This window comes from Squalius cephalus (genome assembly GCF_949319135.1).
Source record: "Squalius cephalus genome assembly, chromosome: 20".
Classification (NCBI taxonomy): domain Eukaryota; kingdom Metazoa; phylum Chordata; class Actinopteri; order Cypriniformes; family Leuciscidae; genus Squalius; species Squalius cephalus.
In genome coordinates, this window is record NC_137141.1 from 6,439,902 (window position 1) to 6,458,808 (window position 18,907).

General features: G+C 38.4%; 1 long non-coding RNA gene across 1 annotated transcript; it reads right to left on the bottom strand.

Annotated features, from left to right (window-relative positions):
- Positions 1 to 227: 227 nt before the first annotated feature.
- Positions 228 to 15,088, bottom strand: LOC307148269. Its single transcript, XR_013819430.1, has 3 exons — positions 14,877 to 15,088; positions 13,110 to 13,362; positions 228 to 481 (listed from the first exon to the last, which is right to left on the bottom strand). It is a non-coding gene; the product is annotated as an uncharacterized lncRNA (long non-coding RNA).
- Positions 15,089 to 18,907: the final 3,819 nt, after the last annotated feature.

The following is an 18,907-nucleotide window of genomic DNA, read 5'->3' on the forward strand; positions in this document are numbered from 1 at the left end:
GCCTCGCATTTCAAATAGCAGTGTTCATCTGACAAACAGATTGTAGTTTTCAATGAGACTGCTTGAAATTCAATGTCCTTCGAAATGAGGCAGTTATCAGTCAAGTTTTCATCTTCTTTATTGTGCGCTTTTTAACAACTCAACATGTGGTGGGATTGATTCAGTCAGACGCACAAAACAACCATCATAATGTGTGCACATGCATTTTGTTAATAAACTTACACACACAAACAGAAATCAGCAGCTCTGATTTGCTATAAGAAATCTATCCATGAAGGCCTCTGAGTGATTCCACCCGGTTTCATCATCACTGCTTTGGTGCCATCTTGAATTGGTAACACAATCACTTCCCGCTACCTCTTCACCCCCCGATCCTCCACACCGTTCCTCCACCACTGATTGGTGCACTGGCAGTTTGAATACTAATGCTTGCTGTGTCCATCTGACCCGTGCACGTATGCGATCCTGATGGCTTCAACGGCTGAGAACAGAGTAGTATTTACACCATCAGTATTTACAATCCATTAATGAATGTTGTTTCCTCTCTTACTTGCATTCACTGTAAATAAAGTTTAACAAGTAAATAAAACAGATTAGTGGAGTATATTTTACAGGAAAATACTACTTTCACTAATTTCACTTCCATTTCTTTGTAATTGTTTGTGCAATTTACTCGCAACTTCAGAGGGAAATCTTTTTCTACACTATTTATTTTCCAGTGTGTGTTACATGGAAGAATTTCATGTACAACCAAACTACGACTAATATTAGAATATGGATTATGGAATCACATTAACCAGATCAATCCAATACTCTGACTTCTAGAACACCTATTGTACAAGACAGCTGGCATGTGCTTGTATTAATTGGATTAAGTTAGGTTTCGAAATATCCACTGCAACGGGATATTCATTTAAACATGCACGTCCAAATGAAAGCGAGATTTTTTTTTTAAAGAAATGAACACAATTTGGTGCAGATGACTGAAAGCACCATTATAGTCCCATGACCTACATTTTCCTCATTGTCAAGGACATGAATGACAATTATTGAGTTAATCACAGCACTGTGCAGAATTATTAAAAGAATTAATAAACACCAAAAGCGTGAAAATAGCGGAGGAAAAACTTGCAATTCTTTGATTATTCGGAATATGCTCATCACACAAGAATATTAGGTGTGAAGCATGTGAATCTTTTTTCAGAATAAAGCCTCAAGGAATCTAGAGCTTAATTGTGAAATGATGTGGATGCAAAAATGGTCACTAATTTATGGCATTTATTATTTTCATCAGATTATTTTTGTATCATTGTGCAACACCATTATCCAATTGGGCTTCCCATATTTTCTTGGTCCAAGTCAACAAAAACCTAAAGATTTAAGTGGCTCTTTAGGGACCTATTTGGATGGCTAAGAACAACAGTCTTTTCAGACTCAGATTAACCTTGTTACCCCAGTAAGTTTTATTGCTAGTTTTTAAGGGATTGTTGTCAAACTTGCAACCACAGGGGTGTGAAATAACAAGCACCAGTGGGATTTCAGACAGACCATCATCACAAAACAACACACACAACCAGCTAGTGCTCTGAGACTTCAGAGTTTAGCTTCTCTCAGTAAAAAAAAAAAAAGAAAAACAGTCACTTCAGTGAATTATTTCTTTATGTTGACTCAAAATGCTAGAGATCTCAGCATCATCATTATCGTTCCTTTCCTCCACATCTCCAACTGAGTTTGGTGATATACCTCCTTTTTTAGGTTTGTTTTATTAGTATCTTCTTGTCGGTGAAAGGCACGGTTTATCACCGCTATCGTGAAAACAAAGGGCCTCTTTTCTTATGTGCCGACAGAAAATCGATACCCTGCTTTCCCACAGACGGCTAATTAACAAAGCACTTATGTCATGTTGGTTCACAGGAAGAGGTTTTATGTAAGACGATTGTATCGGTGTGAATGCATGAGACACTGAACTACAGATTAAAGTGTCAAGAGGTGAGAAGTAAACACACGTGCGCACGTGCACTCGCGTACAAGATAACATATTTATTTCCTCGGGTTTCGACCGGAGAGTTCTCGAGCTGAAGATTCGGCAGTCAACGGTGTGTGTGTGTGGGGGGGGGGGGGGGGGGCATTGGAAATGACCAATCCGGTACATGCCGCAGAGAGTGACACTTGCGAATTTCCAGTACGGACAAGGTGGCAGTACAAACGCTTGATAGATGGCAGGGAATAAAAGGGCTTCTCGTGACAATCTTTCAGCAAATGTCAGCCTTTCATGGTGTTGAGAAGGCCCATTTCATATCTATTACAGCAGGCTTTCCATGGCCGATATTTCAGATTTTAGTGCACGCCGTGCCGCAAATCCTCTGCCAATCTTCCCCATAAGAATCGTTTGCCAGCTCCCCCACCCGACGCATTCTTCCCCTCTGTACCTCCCTCGCTCGCATCTTTGATGTGACAGAACAAACCACGACCTATTAGGATTAAGGCTTTGAAAAGATCTTTGATGCTGCTCAAGGTTCCTTTAAACTGGCAAACTGACAATATGAGCTGTGTGGAGGCAGGCTTGAATGAGGAGATTGGTTGTCCTCGCTGAGGTCCGCAGCAGCACCTCCGTTCCCCCACCTTCCTTCTCAACCCCCAAGAACACCCCTGAACCCTGCAAAAAGAGGAGTCTCGTATAGCCACAACCTGGTATAAGACGCCTACAAATGTGTATTTTGCTGTGGGTTTTTGTCTTGCGTCGCTAGCGACGTCTGATTCGCAGCGCTTGGCTCGGTGCCCTTGCCATATCTGAACTGTTGCCCGGAATCAAAGGAAAACAATAGCTCATTTTATTTTCTATCCCCCCACCCCCACCCCCACCTTCTTTTTATTCCTAAGGACACATAAGCAACGTCAAAGGCAGCAGCAGACTACAGAGCCGAGGATATGTGAAGGACAGGGATAAATGCTGTGCCACGTTATTCAAAAGAAACGAGCTTTGGAAAAAAGAAGCCCTTTTTAAAAGAAGAGGGGGGAGAAACCCTCAGTCAATCTTCTATCGCTAAATTGAATTCGAAATGCACCGATGAGGGCTCCTGCATATCATCCAAACATAACGGCCCCCTGTTTTGATAGTTGTAGAGACTTTGCGCTAAAGGTGTATGACTCCTCACACCAGCAATGCGGAGGATGTGGAAACGGTAGTTTCGCAAGGAATGGATGCTAGCATCTATCTATAGCGCATTGCGTCATTGCATTCAAGCTAGAATCTGCTGCCAAAGGACATTATTTGATCTCTCAAGAATATGCTAAAATCATACTCGTTCCAAGTCTTTTGGTAGAAATATCCGAAACTAGATTTGCATGCAAAGCATGCTGAGCCTGAATCACACTTAATGAGACTGATGACTGCTGCTAGACGTTTCAGAGCAGTTCTCTTCTTTAAAACATGCCCTGCCTCTGTAGTTTTAGTTTTGACCTTATCTTCATAACCTTATTGACCTTATCTCTCAAGCTCTGCATTTCAATTCTTAACATTGCTTGAAAGCCTCTTGGGTCTAAAAGAGAGGTTACTGATCTTTTTGAAGAAGAGCCTGAAGTTTCCTCTCTGATTTGGAAATTGTATTTTTAACAGAAATATTAGATTAGATTATCCTGCAGCCACTTAATTGAGATTAGATTTGCAAATTATTTGTTTTAAAGCGACGGACTAACGGACGGACGGACGGACAGATGGATAGATAGATAGATAGATAGATAGATAGATAGATAGATAGATAGATAGATAGATAGATAGATAGATAGATAGATAGATAGATAGATAGATAGATAGATAGATAGATTGATTGTTGATTTGATGTTTCCTTCTGTGGTCTTTTTCTCATAACATAAAAAAATAAGTTGTTTAAACTCAATATTTAATAGCCATGTACTGCAGGGTAGTGTTGGCAGAGTGCAGCCCTGTGTTTGCCTATGGCATTCATAAGACATTTGTAATACAGAGCACGTTTCACAGCCTTATGGATTAGCTAATTAGATAAAGACCAAAAAAAGCAAGATTTAGGCTTCAGCAGAAGCTTGATCAATCTGAACAATGTACCAAAACGGTGGTTTTATTCCTTAGAGATGCAGCACAAGGAGAAGCAACAAGCCTTGACCAGGCATTGTTTCTGTTCAGAGAACTAGAGAGGCATGTTTGTTTTTAGGCCCCGTCTAAAAGACCCAGTGGTGCATTTTGTTAGTCCCAAACAAACAGCAGCCCCACAGTACTGGCCTGTGATCTGCATCCTTCAGCCATGAATGACCATTAAACAATAACAAAGTTACCGTTCCAAGGTTTTGAGTAGCACTGGTTGGCTGCAGATGACTTTTGTGTATAGCTCCATTAAAATCCCTGGGTGGAAATCCATAATCCATAGACACAGACATGGGCATATACTGCCAAATTCCCTCCTCTTCAGCCTGTGTCAATTTTCAGCTCCTTTTAACGCGAGATTGCTTGCATAAAGTGGGTTCTTATGCCATTGTTCAACTAATCATATCCTCTTCTGTAATTTCATTAGATGTGAAAAGATGAGATAGCAACCATTAATCTCTTATTGCTTCATCTAAAATTAAAATAGAGCCAAAAAAGAAAAAGCTCAGGAGAGAACAGGGAATCAATTTGTCATAGTTAGCACATTCACTTGAAAGGAAACATTAATTTGTGCCATTATCTGTCTGAAATCCCATTAAAACTGGGTTAATGTGGTAGCAGCAAATTTCAACATTGTCAGATCACTTCTTTATTGATATCCTGTGGACGTGTTTCTTCGCAATTCATTTATTTAGGGTTGCAGAATGTTAATCTGATTTTGTTGATAATATCAGGTCAGAGTACTCTGTAGAAAATTGAAAGCCACAGAGCATGTTCTGTTTGTTAATGGAATATAGAGAATATGGATCAACAATATCATATAGGGCCCTTTCATACAATGGCAATGCAGCGCCAGGCGCGACAAGTGTTTTTTGCTAGTTTCAGCCCGACACAGTTATCATTTTCACGATCTGCGCCACGTTGTTTAAATAGCAAATGCATTTGCACCCATTTGTGCGCCCATGGGCTGCTGGTCTGAAAACAAGATGTGTTCAGGCGCATTGTTGGCGCATTGCTATTTTGAGATAACTGAAATAGACCATTGACCAAAAAAACCCTGGTCTTAAGTCAATGATGCAATATTATAATTTTTCATTATTTAAAGCATGCATAAGTAATATTTACCTATAGACACATGGACACGCAGCAGCACACAAACATGCCAAATATTAAAAATAAGAGGATTACAATGTAAAAGATTAATATTGTGTACCAAAGATATGGTGGAATCCGGCTTGTCCCGTAGATGGTCTGCTTGCGCGCTTTAATCTCTCGCACGAGCAGATCCGTTTCCTCGCTAGAGAAGCGTTCAGTCTTTCTGCTTGCAAATTCCTCCATGTAAATAGTGAATCTGCTGTGTCGACTATGCTTTGGGAACGCCCCTGTATGATTGCGTCTGAAGCATGTATGTCAACTAGTCTAATGGCGAATGAGTGAACTTCACGACCAGGAAAGGATAAAAGCACATCCGGTCTGACCGTCTCCATCCTCCATCAGCACAGGAAGTTCCTGAGGTTTTCTTTCGGGGGCAACGAATACCAGTATCAGGTGCTTCCATTCAGTTCACGAAGTGCGTAGATGCAGCTCTGGCCCGGCTCAGGCTGCAGGGCATAAGCATTCCCTGGCTGCAGGGCATATGCAACTCACATTAGCAGAGTCGGAGCAAGTGGCGGTTCGGCATTGAGATGTTGTCCTCGCACACATGAAAAAATTGGGGTTGAGATTCAACGCGTGTTGGGAGTGTTTGGAGCCCTTTGCCATCGAGTTGCGCTCTCGACAGATGCTTCCCTCACTGGCTGGGGGGGCGGTAATGGAAGGCTGCTCAGCTCAAGGTCTGTGGAGGAGTCATCATCTCTCTTGGCACATCAACTGCCTGGAGATGATGGCGGTCTTCAATGCATTGAGACACTTCCTCTCAGATCTGAGGGGCCAACATGTGCTTGTCCGGTCAGACAACACATCGGTGGTCTCTTACATAAATTACCAGGGGGGTCTGCGCTCACGTCCACTATGCAAACTGGCGCACCAGATCCTCCTGTGGTCCCTAGGGAAGATACCCCTGAGGGCAGTGTATATTCTGGGGTACCAAAATATAGGAGCAGACATCCTGTCGAGACAGGGGCTGAGGCCAGGGGATTGGAGACTTCACCCCGAGGTGGTGGAGTATATATGGGAAGTTTATGGCCGAGCGGAAGTGGATCTGTTTGCGTCTCAGAACACGACGCACTGTCCACTCGTACAGACGTGGCAGAGGCTGCGTCTGCATGCATTTCCCCTAGCTGCTCTGTCCCTGGAGTTCTGGAAAGAGTCCACCGGGGTGGATTAAGCCTACTACTGGTAGCACCACGCTGGCCAAGCTGATTCTGGTTCACGGACCTCTCATCTTACCTCACATCTCTCTCCTTGATGGCTCTCCCTTGGAGATTCCGAACAGGAGAGACCTTCTATCTCAGGTGGAGGGCACAATCCTTCACCCCCGTCCAGAAATTTGGAACCTGTGGGTTTGGCTTCTGAGGGGGCCTAACTCATAGATGCTGGTCTCTCAATCGAGGTTGTGGAGACCATGCTTCACTCTAGAGCTCCAGCCATGAGGAAATGCTCTGAAATGGAAGGTTTTCGTTTCAGTCAGCGTCAGTGGGATCCAGTTAACTGCCCAATTGGTACAGTGCTCGAGTTCTTGCAAGATCACTTTTCAGCAGGGTTATCTCCTTCCACCCTTACCAAGTCCCTGTGGGTAATGCATCTCTGGGGAGAGACCTGATTATTCCTTTCCTCTGTGGAACTTTGAGGCTGAGGCCTGCAACTCATACCCGGGTTCCGGCTTGGGACCTTGCTATAGTCAAGTCAAGTCACCTTTATTTACAGTATATAGCGCTTTTTACAATACAGATTGTTTCAAAGCAGCTTTACAGAGATAACAGGAAAACAATGCAACAAAGTTCTTCCAGAAGAAGATAGCGTCACAGTCCAGCTTAAGTTACGTGATGATTCATTTTGTTGTTAAAAAAAAAAAAAAAAAAAATCAATAATATTTTTGAATATTAAATTAAATGTCCCCAACTAAGCAAGCCAAAAGTCAATGGCGACAAAGGCAAAGATAGGTGAAAACGGCGACAGTGGAAAGGAACCAAAACTCCATCAGGTGACAGAATGGAGAAAAAAACCTTGGGAGAAACCTGGCTCAGTCAGGGGGCCAGTTCTCCTCTGGCCATCGAACGAACGAAAAGTGTATGATTATGATTCAGGCAGCATTACAGGTCAGAAGTCAGATTTTATATTATATACTGAATATTATCCAGTTCCATCTTGTTGAAGATCGAAGTCATCACGCGCGTATGGAGACGAGTTTGTTGAGGATCAGAGCAGATGGCTGCCGTGATAGTCCTAGAAGACCTATCTGTGGCTCCCTTCGAGCCCCTGGAATCAGTTTCAGAAAAGTTTCTGACTTTTAAGACCATTTTTCTTCTGGCTATTTCATTCCTGAAGAGAGTTAGAGACCTTTAGGCCCTTTTGGTTTCTCCCACCTGCCTTGAATTCGCACCGCATTCGTCAAGGCATTTCTTTACCCTAAGCAGGGCTACGTCCCTAAAGTGCCGCCCAATTTACCAAGGCCTATCGTGTTGCAAGCTTTCTCTGTCCTCCTCCTTTTACTACTCAGGACCAGGAAAAGCTGAATCTTCTATGTCCAGTGCAAGCACTTGGCACATATGTCCAAAGAGCTGCCCCGTGGAGAAAATCAGATCAGCTGTTTGTCTGCTTTGGATCACCTAAGAAAGGTCTTCCAGCATCTAAGCAGACAATCAGCAAGTGGATAGTTGAGGCTATTTCTCTTGCTTATGAGTCCTCTGGCCAACCGTCACCCTTGGTGGTCAGGGCGCATTCTACTAGGAGTATGGCGGCCTCTACAGCCTTACTCTCAGGGGTTTCCCTACAGGAAGTGTGTGATGCAGCGGGCTGGTCTTCCCCGCTCACATTTGTGAGGTTTTATAGCCTGGACCTGGACGCTGCCCCAGGGTCTCAGTTGCTTATGACTTAGTGCCACAGTTTCCCATACAGGCATTTGTAAGTCTGGCGTTTGGGTATTGTCGTTCCCAAAGCGAAAGGGACCGTCTCAGGTTCCAACTTTAACCCTAATTCCCTGAGAGGGGAACGAGACGCTGCGTCGCCCTGCCATACTTCCTGCATCCCTGTGATCGACTTGTTTCGGCTATATCGAAGCTAACGCCGGTCAGACCGGATGTGCTTTTATTCTTCCTGGTCATGACGTCATCCGCCCATTACGTTCACTCTTGCCATTGGACTAGTTGACATACGTGCTTCAGATGCAATCATGCAGGGGTGTTCCGAAAATGTCGTCGACGCAGCGTCTCGTCATCTCAGGGAACTAGGGTTACAGTCGTAACCTGAGACGTTTTACAGAATTATTTCTGATACTTTATAAATTTTCTGGGATGTCCTGCATGAATTTCAGAAGTTGAAAGGTATAACAACAAAAACTAGAATGAACATGAACAGCAAATGTCTGATTAGTAGTGTGAGACATCTATTGAAATAAACATATGATTTGATTTTATGAAAGAATAATGTAATATTATTCAACTTTAGCACCTGCTATTTACAACAACGTCAAGCTAAGAAAAAGTGGGACTGGATAAAGTATCATTTAACACAGTGATCTACGCATTAAAAGTTTTCTGTTTTCAGTTGTAAGCGGTGTTGTGTAAGCAGTCCCTAAGTTAATAACTAATGATTTTTACAACAGTAATGAATCATTAAAAAACGTACTTAAGCTGGACAAATGACTTTCTTTTAGCGCTGCTGTACAGCAGAAACAAACTCTGTTGCATTCATTTCCTGTTATCACTGTAAAGCTGCTTTGAAACAATCTGTATTGTAAAAAGTGCTATAAAGGTGACTTGACTTGACTACTTTGTTAGCATAAAAAAACTTGCCAAAAATTCTACCATCTAGCTTCATTCTTGCCGACTCTTCTGTTTTTGAATGCTAATTTTTAAAATGATCACAAGCCATATCAGGAAGCAATCATTGAGCATGATATGCCAACTTTTGCAAAAAACAAAAAAAAAGAAGAAAAACAGGTTATGCTCAAGAAAGAATATACACAGATTTGAAATGTCCAACAGTATTAAGAACAAGCCATCCACCTTCTTGCTGAATTACGGTCAGCGAAACCGAGCCCTTTGAGTGCGTCGCAGGATATTTGATATCAAACACAGCATCTTTTCTTATATACATTAAAGTCGAGAGGTTTTATGATTAAAAGAATAAAGCCGTACACTTTATGCATGGCCCTTAACAATGACTGAGGACTTCCGTGGTGAGGACGCTGAAATGAAGCTCACAATTCCCATCGAACACAGGTAAATTGAGAGGCATAAATTCTGCATTCTCCAGGTCTGTCCTTTATTGTTCCAGGAAATCAAGGACTCTCACCATTATGATTGGCTGTGTTGCTGTAGTGTTGCTAAAGCCTCATGATGGCTTTCTGTTTTCCTTCAGAGCATTCCCTCTCAGTCTCCTCTCGCTCTCATTTTCTTTCCCTTTACACCAAGTTTTTCACTTCACTAGAGATGTGCATGAGAATGACCTCACATCGATTTTATTTTGGTTTTGTCAGATATTCAGTGTAGCGATCTGCCTTTGAAACCGCCTCAAAGCGCAGATCAAGGATTTTTCTCTTCCTTGTGCAAATTGTGGCAAATATTAAAGGTATTACAAGCCATTCTCTCTCTTTATTTGCAGTTTAGTAGTCTATATTGCTTAGTTCATTGTGCATTCATGGATATTTTTCGAAGTCACATGTATTTTAACAAAGGTGCTGTGGTCTTGTGTGTCTAGTCATACATGTATTCTCTTAAAATGCTATTACTTTTAAAATGGCCCTGGAAAAGCTGGACCCTTTCACAATATGAAAACTGACTCTGTGACAGTGTTTTTGTTAACTAAAAAAAAAAAAAATAAAAAAAAAATAATAATAATAATGAAAATAAGAAATTAAAAACTAACTGTAATAAATAGGTTTAATTTCACTAAAACCAAAATAAAATAAATGATAACACTTTACAATAAGGTTAATTAGTTAACATTAGGTATGTATGTTATGTGTATTAACTAACATGAACTTACAATGAGCAATACATTTCTTACTGTATTTATTAATCTTTGTTAATGTTAGTTATTAAAACTACTGTTCATTGATTGTTCATGTTAGTTCATAGTACATTAACTAATGTTAACAAATACAACCTTTGATTTTAATAACGTATTATGTTTAAATTAACATAAAAAAAAAAAATTCCTGAAGAATATTGTTCATTCTTAGTTCATGCTAACTAATGTAGTTAACTAATGTTAACTATTGAACCTTATTGTAAAGTGTTACCAAATATAGGAAAGATAAATAGAATATTAGCAAAATTTATAATAAAAATGACAAAGCACATTAATTTACTAAATCTTAAACTACAATTTAACTTAAAATGAAAATATAAACATAAAAGCTATATTATATATATATATATATATATATATATATATATATATATATATATATATATATATATCATTTCAATATATTAATACATATTATTTAACTAAAATAACACTGCTCTGTGACAAACTTGTAGGTTGATTTGATTGATAACTGAAAAAAAAACCATCAAAGAAAGAACAAGAAGTACAATGTAATAAAGCTTAAGCAGATCAAAAAGCAGTGATATCCAGGCATTGCTGACAAAATGTTGAATGCAGACTGATTTTCGACTGATTAGACTGATTTTCTGATTTGACAGTCATTTGACCAAATTTACCTGAATTTGACATATACAGTGCTATACGTGCTAGAATCATATTAATTACATAAACTATTATTTTTATTTGTGGCAACAGACCACAAGTTGTATGTGTGAAATATGCGTTACAAGGCATACAAACTATTTTTCTTCCATTTTTCCATTTCAAGATAATGACAACATGAACATTACATTTTAATAATGCTTTAGATACAGACTCTTCTCAGAAAAACGGCATTGCATATTTTTGATGCTGAAAAATGAATTTTGCTTGGCAATTCCTGCCACTGTATTGAAAATGTAAAAATGTAGGATAAAAAAAAAAAAAAAAAAAAAAACAGTCTTAGGATGATCATCATATTGAAAAATCAGAAAACTGTCATTAGCTATGTTTTCATCCGATGTTTCAAATTTAACGTATACACAAAATTGGAATATCGCATATAACATTTTGCGAATAAAGCACTGTTTCCATCCAGTGAGTCGAAGAAAACTAAATTGTCACTTCCCGATAACCTGGCACTAAATATTCTAAGAAAAATGGAAGTTGCTGCAGTAGAAGCCACTGTATATAATAATTTCATATATAACAAATTACTGTGCACAGAAAAAACACAAAGTTATTAATTTAATTTCAGAACAGTTATAAAGTTATCAATTTCAACAGTTAACAGTTATAAATTTACAAAAAGTTATCTATTTCATTTCAGAACAACTGAAACAGCATTTCAGATGCTGTGTGACCAGATCGGTCTGCTGGTTAGTCCAGTTATGCCCAAGTCACATGACTTCGAGGAATTTATTTGGTAAAGCGTTTCCATCGTAGTTTATGCTCATATTTTCTCATCGGATAAAACGTTTATAAGACTCAATTGAGCACATACATTTTTTTATGTGCATTTTTTGAATTTATGCACATCTTGGCGTTTCCATTCAGAGTTTTTTAATGCGATAAAAACAGGTGAATGTTAAGTTTCTAGAAATATTTGTTTACAAAGTCAAGGATAATACAAAGTTTCTAAAATGAAGTCCAATAAGCCAACCTGATCACACGGCAATTCGTACGAATTTTACGAGGTGGCTAATGGGTAGGTTTACGCATTCGTAAGACCTCACTCTTACGATTTTTCAAAAAGCATCATCCAGAAGGACCACCCTTAACCCGCCCCTAAACCTACCCATCACTGGGGTCTCGACAAATCGTACAAGTGAGGTCGTACGAATTCGTACGAATTAGCAACCTCGTAAAATACGTACGAATTGCTGCGAGATTGCATTGAATAAGCTTGAAAACATTATAACTAGGGCTGTGCAACGATTAATCACGATTAATCACAATTAATCGCATCCAAAATAAGTTTGTGTTTACATAATATATGTGTCGGTACTGTGTATAATTATTTTGGTAACACTTTACAATAAGGTTCATTAGTTAACATTAGTTAATTACCTTAGTAATATGAACTAAGAATGAACAATACTTCTTCAGCATTTATTGATCTTAGTTCATATTAATTTATTTATTAATTTAAGGTTGTATTTGTTAACATTAGTTAATGAACTGTGAACTAACATGAACAAACAATGAACAGATCGGATTTTTATAAACTAACTGTGACAAAAATGAATAAATACTGTAACAAATGTTTTACTCATTGTTAGTTCATTAAGTATACATTAGTTATAACTTATAACAACTCGTACAACTTATACATTAACTAATGTTAAGTAATGAACCTTATTGTAAAGTGTTACTATTATTTTGTATATATAAATACACACACATGTATATATTTATATATTAATATGTATATATTTAAGAAAAATGTGTTATTTAAATCTAAAATATGTATATATAATACATACACATACATATACATATATATATATATATATATATATATATATATATATATATACACAGTATATACATGCAAATATTTCTTAAATATATACATGCATGTGCGTGTATTAATATATACAAAATAATTATACACAGTACACACACATATATTATGTAAACACAAACTTTTATTTTGGATGCCATTAATCGTTGCAGAGCACTAATTCTAACACATGCAATAGTAACCGCAGACGCACATAAAAAGACGAAGGAGTTACACACTGTAGAGAGAGGAAAACAAGTCAGTGCTAGTAATGTCAGAGAGGTGTGTTCTCACATTAGTCGTGATGGAGGGAAGAGAGGGAGGTGTGTGTGAGACAGAGACGCTCATTTGTTCAGTCATCTCTCAAACGGCTAGTGTTTGACTTCCCGCCGGTAGGAGTGGGTAATTCAGCGGCACCGTGTGAGCTTGTTAGATCACCAAGGCCCACGGTGGTACCATTCTTTGCAGACCCTTGACAGCAAATATGTAGTAATGATATTGTCTCCAGCTGGGTAATAACACACAATTCAGACGGCCACACACTGCACTGCAGAAATACAGGGGAGAGAAGAATTACCCTGAAGCACTAGAGGAAAATGACAGTAGAAATGTCTCCAGCCTCTGAAGTGGGGCATTGAAAAATGTTCTTCGGTAGAACTGGACCCTCAATAGCCGTTTTGTCTCTCAACAAAACAAACAAGCTGCTTGAATAAATGAATGTATAAATAATTACATGGACATGTGAATATATAGAGACACAAACATTGACTTATCGTGCTATTTAAAACATATTAAAACACAAAAACCACATATCGAAAATGGAACTGTTGTTTCTGTTTTCACGTTTGGTTCAACTGTAGCGTGGTCCGAATCCAAGTTCGCTTCCACCCCCTCATGCACCATCATGAGTAACAGTTGCCGTTTACCACGGTAACTAGGAGAAGATGCTCATTATTTTATTCATGTGTTTGTTGCTTTGGATGTAGCAGCAAGAGTGACAGCAAGCTTAGTCCATGTGGAGTCATCTATCTGCTGGTGTACAACTACAGGTTAGAGGATATACATGTTCATCTTCCCATGTTTTCCCAGGATAACAGACACACACATGTTCATGATTTATCACATACAGACAAAAATGCCCCCCAAATTCAAGATAAGGGAGCAAAAAAAAAAAACCCTTAGACAATTAATCAAATTCTATAATGATTTTCGCAACTAAAGTGAAATGTGAAAATGAACGAGAAATGTTGATTGCACCATTACATTTGCATCAGATTTCTTTTTACTAGTTTTTTTTTTTATTTGCAGCGTTAAGCATTTTAATCACACGTTTGACGTTTCTGTTGAGCTTATGAATACAATAGCCAGAGGCATTTAGATTAGTCACCACTGAAAACAGTTTTGTTCAGAATCAACAAAAAACATTATTATTACAATATAAAGAGCAATAATCAACAATTATGATTTTATGTCATTATACTGTGGCCCTGCGTTGTTTTAGAATTTATATACTTTATGTAAGCTGTTTACATAGTGTAATTGTTGTGTAAATACATATATGCCATCATTGAGCAACATTAAAAAATGTGTAAATAAACATAAATGCTTTGCAGTGTAAAGATGGCTTCTGTTGATGTTGATAGAATTGTATTGGTAAAAGTCTATAGTATTCTGATTTAAATTTAGTTATTCGCCCAAAGACAACACAGATACATTTAAGGTAATTATAAAAATGGCCTTAAATGAAAAAAAGGTAAAAAACCCCTGGAAATCAGTTCCAGCTTGAAATGATTGCCCCTTCATGGAAACATTGATTTCTGATCCTACACAGGATTATTTTATATAATTATCTGTTGCCCAATACAATGTTAAATTATAAATATCACATGCCTCTGACTAGCAAAAGCAAGAATTTGGCCAACGTCCAGTTTTATTCCGACATACGTCACCAGAAGAAACAAAACTGTGCACGTCAATTCATTTCATGCTGCCTTTAAACCAGTCAGACTGACATTGATTGATGACAATGACATTTACCCTGTAAAAGTGAACTCCACTCACCTCTTTGTTCCCCTACTGTAGTGTGAAATCGTGGCACATGATTGTTAATGAGTGTGAAGTAGTCAAGGGCTTGATATAATGCCTCAGGGGCCCCACTGGAACAGTCCATTAGCTTCCTGCTGGGCTCTGGCTCTCACACAGAGATCACTGCTCGGGGTAAGATGGTCCAGTGTCCCTTCATGGATGCCTTCAGGCTATAAACTGCACTTCTGCTGTCAATCACATAAGTTAGGGGACTGGGTTAAATCAGTGGTGTTGGTTAACTGTTTGCTTGTTTGTTTATAGTTAGGGTATTGCGTATAGTGATATGATTAAACCGCTAACCCTATAAGTTCATTTTCGGTACTTAATTTGTCTTGAACAGGGGACATAATTATTCCTCAGCATGTGTGGCTTTTCAAAGTGATCAGATTCAGAAATTCTGAGATGTTTCCCTGGTGGGTGATAAAAGGAAGGATATTTGTGCACTGGAATATCATAGAGATTTGGGGGTGGGATCTTGTGACGTAAAGCAACCACCCAGAACACCTTTGTAATAATTACTTATTAAATGGGTGGTTGATTATAATTTCCCTTTTTTAACTTCAGTTAGTGTGTAATGTTGCTGTTTGAGCATAAACAACATCTGCAAAGTTACAACGCTCAAAGTTCAAAGCAAAGGGAGATATTTTCTATTAAAGAAATCGTTTTTTAAGGACTACAACAAACGGCTGGTAGGGACTACGATGAGATTCCTCCCAGGTTAGTGACATCACCAACCCTATAATTTACATAAACCCCGCCCGGAACGCTATTTATAGATTATCAAGACAGAATTTGCTAATCAATGACTAGAAGATAACTACACATAAGCTACATAAATTCATCAACTAACCATTCAGAAATGTCCTGTTGCTTCTACATGTTGTCACTTCTTCTTGAGTCTCTCCGTCATTGTCTGACTCCGGTTTGAACATAAAAGGCTAAAAGTTTTAGAAATTTCCAGTGCATGTCTGTGTGGGGTAAAATGACACAAGCTGTTGAAGCTCCGCCCTCTGTGCCGGGAGCAGCAGCTCATTTGCATTTAAAGGAACAGACACAAAACAGTGCGTTTTTGCTCACCCTCAAAAAGTGACAATTTTAACATGCTATATAAAAATATCTGTGGGGGATTTTGAGCTAAAACTTCACATATACACTCTGGGGACATCAGAGACTTATTTTTCATCTTGTGAAAATTGCATTATACCACCCTTTTAATTATATAATCATATGGCAAAAAATTACAGGAAAAAAGCGTAGGCCTGGTAGAGAAGAGGAGGAGGAGGAGGGAAAGTTTTTTTTTTTTTTTTTTTTTAACTTTCTATTCATCTAAGAATCCTAAAATAATAGGACAAAAATTATATAACTGTTTACAACATTGATAATAATAATAAATGTTTGTTGAGAATCATCACTGAAGATCATGTGACACTGAAGACTGGAGTAATGATGCTGAAATCACTGGAATAAATTACATTTGATAATATATTAAAATAGAAAACAGTTATTTAAAATAGTAATAATATTTTGCATTATTACTGCTTTTTTATTTTATCAAATGAATACAGCCTTGGTGAGTATAAGAGACTTCTTTTAAAAACATTAACAAAAAACATATGATCCCAAACTTTTGAACTGCAGTGTACATACAAGCTACTTGAACTATAACAAAGAGTGCAATGTGGCGATCAAATATTTTAGAGCGGAGCACAACTATGAAAGTTTTTTTTTTTTTAAAGATTCTATTTATTTCCATGAGCTTTCTCGGTCTGGAAAATAACCATTTTGAAATTCCAGGGTTTTCATGACTGTGGGAATCCTGAGTCAGGAAACTAATCCAATTATTACAATATAATCTGATTAAAGTGGCGCTATGCAGTTTTGGCAATTTCTTTGCTGGTTTCTTGCTTTTTGCTCGCGGGTTTCTCTATAGAGCTTCCCCTACAGCTTCGGAATAGATATTTGACAACACTGTCATAAAAAGCTGTCCCAAAGTTGCTAGGGTGGTTTTTCTGCTCACAGGCGCTAGAGGGAAGCGAGACGGCCACCATTCAACCCGAAAAAAGTCATATAACCATTCCAATGAAGCTGTTCGGTTAAGGTAAATTAAGCTAAAAAAACTGCATAGTTCCACTTTAATTTAGTTTAAAGGTCTAATATGCAGCAAAAAAATAAATAAAAATAATAAAAACACTATATCCTAACACCTCTTAAATGGTTTCTACTTACCTAAATAAACACTGATACCAGTAAAATGTCAGTTTTTTTCTTTATCTTAATAGTGGTGAGGTTTGACTCACCATACTGCTATTGTGCAGTAGTGCTATTGTGTGTTATAGAGCTGTCATCTGCTCGTGTGATAGTCAGTGACTTTCCTGTATTTTAAAATACTGAATGATACTTCAATTAGCATTTTAAATAGATTCTTGGCTGAAACAAACCATCCATGGTTCAAAATTCAAGATCAATGCATATAATTGATGCATTGAGAAAATGAGTGAATCTTTACACTCTATACGCAGTGATCTCAAACTCAATTCCTGGAGGGCCACAGTTCTGCACAGTTTTGCTCCAACCCTAATCAAACACACCTGATCCCGCTAATCAAGGTCTTCAGGATTATTAGAAACTTCCTTGCAGGTGTGAATTGGAGCTGGTTGGAGCTAAACTGTGCAGAGCTGTGGCCCTCCAGGAATTGAGTTTGAGATCACTGCTCTATAGGCTATGTGTTACTGTATTCTTCCATGCGATGGCTGAATGAAAACTGAACTGTTCCATGTATACCAAAGCTGGACCTCAAAGATGGAGGGAATTCTCCCCCACTCCCACAGTGACACACACACAGACACACACACACAGATTGTTCATGAGAGGTTGTGCATGGAGAGCTGTCCTCGGGCAGGAGAGAATACTTTAATCTGAATGCTTGATCAGAGCTCTCCTCACACACTGAATCTCCCTGTCACCCCGCTCAATGTCCTCATCTTGTGGCCGTGAACTCTGTCTCCCATCTAAGCACTAAGCGGGCGAATGGATGAGAGAAGAGATAGAGGCAGAAAGAAAAAAAGAGCTTCCTGCTCCTCTCCATTATTTCTAGCCTTTGATGCCAATATTTTATAATGTGAAAATAAATTAGAATGCGATGTAAAGCATAGCCTTGATACACCCTGATAAAGAGAAAAGCAGCCACATTAAAATGGACTAATTCATCTTTTTTTTTTTTTTAGCTTGTTCATAGGTTAGAGCTGCTTTATTGAAATGAGTCCCACTTGCTGCATACACAGCATACATTTCATATAATGACCTCTGATTAAATTCATGCAAGAGACGTAAATGTTCAGACTTAACTTTTCTCCTTTTGAAGGAATGAAGAATTTAAGCCTTTTCCTGACATTTGGAGCTCTTCAGTACTGAATCCAAGTCTTTGTTTTGTTTAGCTAGTGTTTGTAAAAATCAATTTGAAGCTGCACATTAAACGTAGAATCAACTGTTGAACCAGCACGCAGTTTTGCAATTCTCTCCTCAAATCACTTCTATATCATTTTTAGGGAATACTTTGCCAATCCATTTCACGTCTTGGAGTTTCTACTGACCAGCTAATGAGTTAAATGAGGTGCGTTTGACTAGGAAGAGCTCAAAAACGTGAGCTGTTGGTGTGCCTCAAGCGCTACGTCTACATTAATCTGGATAGATTTGAAAACTGAGTTTTTGTTTAAAATCGCTCTCCGTCCACACTTGCGTTTTCAAAAAGTTTGTCATCCACAGTGAAACGTTGGAAACTGCTAAATACACCTTCAAATTCGCATGATACAATCTCATTGAGATACAGACAGATCAAGACATAATCAACTTATCGCACAGTTATTCTGGCAGGATCATTTTATTTAGTTATATTTAATTAGTTTTATTTTATTATCTCAGCATTCACTTATGCAGGTCGCACTCACTCACCATTATATATTTGGTCTAAAACGCAACCGCTCTCATGTTTTGCCGCAGAACAGCAAATA